Raw genomic sequence first — 3,426 nt, forward strand, 5'->3', positions numbered from 1 at the left:
GAGCACTGTACTAAGTGCTTGTCTTGTCTTATGCTGTCGAGTCGTCTCCGACCCATAGTAACACCATGGACACATCTCTCCCAGAACGCCCCACCTCCATCTGCCATCGTTCTGGTAGGGTTTGCTTGGTAAAAGTACTGAAGTGATTTACCATTGCCTCCTTCTGCACAGTAAACCTGAGTCTCCACCCTTGACTCTCTCCCATGCCACTGCTGCCCATCATAGTTTTGACTTGTAGCAAATTACCTTCAACTCTCTAGCCACTGGCCAAGTTAGGAATGGAATGGGTATGCCTCTGCGTGACTCTCCCGCCCACAGTCAAGACTGGTAGAGTTTTGGAAACTCTCCAGGTGTGACCCTGGAGGGTCACCAAGCACTTGGCAGAGTACAATATAACAATATGACACATTCCTGCCTACAACGAGCTTACAGTCAACTGTGATGGGAAAGTTAGGTGGAAGAGAAAATTAGGGAGGGAAAATGAATAGTCTTTATTGGACATAAGTGGAGAAGTGTACTCCTACCACTTTTGGCAGGTGCCTTTTCCCCCACAGCAGGGTGGAAATCAACGCTCTTCTATGCACTGCCATGCCACTGTTAACAGCTCAGTACATATCATTTAGATGGTATATTGCCAATCCGTGCCATGAGCCCTGGCCAGAAGTTTAGAGTGATTTTATAGAGGGAAGTAGGGTCTGTCCACATTAGCCAGTCTAATGAAGGAAAGTGTTCCCATATCTTTCCACCCTCTTCCTAACATTGCTGATGCCCCTAGTTTGGAATTAGATTCTTCCTTCCCATCCAGATCAGTGTGCATGATGATATGATATAAGCATATTCACCATCAGCAGTTTCACCATTCCACTGAACGGACTCAATTTAGCAGTGAAACCATGTCCTGGGAACTGAGCCTGGTTAAAAACAGCTAAGAGTCTGTGGACTGTTCTCCTAGAGAAGTTAACATTTTTGAAAAGTCCATCCCTCCTAGAGATAGCGCAAAAGTTACTTTTTCTTTATCTGTTCTAGCTTTGCAGAAGAAATTCAGTAAGACTCAAGCAGCTTATCCAGGAAAGCAATTGTGCATGGCAGGAACACACATTTATGACTCTGATAACCCCTTTTCAAGCAACTGTTTACATTCCTTTTTGTCTTAAAATCGGCAGCGCCTCATTGTCCTCTAAACTTGAAGCCCACTGTGGGTAGGGACAGTCTACCAACTCTCCCAAGTGCTTTGTTCAAGTAAGTGCTCAGTAATTACCACTGATTGTTTCTGTTGCATCCTCTTTTACACTGATAGCAGTTTATAAACCACTATAACAAAATCTATTGCAGATTTTGTTGTGCAATCGTTAATACCCATGTTTATTTACTAGGTGTGTTTGGTGCTTTATGATACCCTTGTTTTTATGTCCTTATTTCTTTTTTCTCCTAAAATCAAGCTTATTAACCTTCTCATGCTAAAGCTGTGTATTTTTATGATGCAATAATTAGAATCAAATTCAGTTTTTCAAAACGTTTATAAGCTATTTTATAATGTAATAATTTATTTTGATTTATATTCCATTGTAGTGCTTTGAACTTGTTTTATATTGACTAGTCTTAGGAGAACCCTAATTCTCAATCACTTAAAACTGAATGAACCTAGCATTATATTGAATATTTGATAGCCCAGTTCTTCTCCAAATAGTAAAACTGACAGTTGGTTCATGATTAAGTATTGACATAAAGAAGTAACCATGAATATTAGGCCACTGCTAGATTCATTCCTTTGAAATTTAAAAACTACTAGTTTTATATTGCAGTCAAAAGAAAAATAAAACCAACAATTAGTGTTGGCATGGTCAAAAAACAGCATTCAGTAGTGACAATGTTGTTTACACTTCATAATTAAAAGTACTGCTTGTTAATCATGTAGATAGTGGTTGCATTGGAAATGTCATAGGGTCCCTGTGGTCAAAGAGTTTAAGCAGCATGGCCTAGTGGAGAGAGCATAGGCCTGAGAGTCAAAAGGACCTGGATTCTAAGCCTGGCTCTTCCAATTGCTTGCTGGGTGATCTTGGGCAAGTCACTTAACTTACCTGTGCCTCATTTTCCTCAACTGTAAAATGGGGATACCTTTTTTCACTCCTACTTGGACTGTGAGCCCCATGCGCGACAGGGACTGTGTCCGACCTAATTAACTTGTAACTACCCCAGGGCTTAGAACAGTGGTAAGCACTTTAAAATACTGTATAAGGAAAAAAAATGAGTCTTTTCAAGTCACGTTAGCATATAGAGCAACATAATGCAGTGGTGTCTTTCAAACATCACTCACATTTCCTAATGGATAGCTGCCTTTGATTGTTCTGATTACAAAGCCAAATGAGTGACTTCAGGGACCCAGAAATGGGATATCCTAAGGTAGATCCAGACGGTTCTCAGGAGATGGATATGCTTCTCTCTTACAACTCCCTGCAGTGGTCTAATAGATAAAGTGGATACTGCTAATATAATGAGAAGCAGTGTGGCCTAGTGGGTAGAGTACAGGCCTGGAAGTCACTTAGTACAGCACCTGGCATTCATTTCATTCATTCAATCATATTTATTGAGCGCTTACTATGTGCAGAGCACTGTACTAAGCACTTGAAATGTACAATTCAGGCACATAGTAAATGCTTAACAAATAAACCTAAAAAAAAATGTATGTCATGAGTGTAATGAGCCACCCTTCACTGATGTCTACTACAAACACTGAAAGAGCTACTTTATGCCATAAGAATGTATTGTAAATCCTTTAGCCCATTGTTGGTAAATGTGTTCAGAGATAATCTACATTGTATATCTATCTATATAGATATAGTTGTACATACAACTATATCTATATCTAGATAGATACACACACGCACACCCCATAAGTACAGGCTCAAGCTCATTCCCCTCCTCCCATTATTCATTTCTTGGGTGCTTTTCCCTTTCATCCAGATGGGTGTAAGTGTCACCTTACCTGATCACTGGTGTTCCAAGAAGCTGCTATAGCATCCAAACCAATTTCCTCTCCCCTGCCTCTAACAATCTGGGAGGCCTCCATGTGACTCTCGATCATTCCCCTTTGCCCTCACTCAGACCCTACTCCAGGCGGCAACAGCTCCTACTGCTGCCTTGAGGAACCAATTTGTGGCAGAAATCTTTGCCACCTGCCTATCTCTTTCTAAAAAAAGTTCAATTCACATCTCCCCACCCCTCAAAAACCTCCAATCGCTTCCCATCTACCTCTGCATCAAACAGAAATTCCTTACCATTGGCTTAAAATCCATCAGTCCATCAATCAATGGTGTTTATTGAGCACTCACTATGTGTAGAGCAGCTGCTCTAAGCACTTGGGAGAGTACAATACAGCAGAATTAGCATACACACTTTCCCTGCCCATAATGAGCTTACAGTCTAGAA

At 40.9% G+C, this 3,426-nt stretch overlaps 1 non-coding gene across 1 annotated transcript; it reads right to left on the minus strand.

The window, feature by feature from the left end:
* Positions 1 to 230: 230 nt before the first annotated feature.
* On the minus strand, positions 231 to 368 carry LOC114806715. The gene has a single exon (XR_003754777.1). It is a non-coding gene; the product is annotated as a small nucleolar RNA SNORA7 (small nucleolar RNA).
* Between the last annotated feature and the right edge of the window lie 3,058 nt (positions 369 to 3,426).

Source organism: Ornithorhynchus anatinus, chromosome X1 (genome assembly GCF_004115215.2).
Source record: "Ornithorhynchus anatinus isolate Pmale09 chromosome X1, mOrnAna1.pri.v4, whole genome shotgun sequence".
In the NCBI taxonomy this organism is placed as follows: Eukaryota; Metazoa; Chordata; class Mammalia; order Monotremata; family Ornithorhynchidae; genus Ornithorhynchus; species Ornithorhynchus anatinus.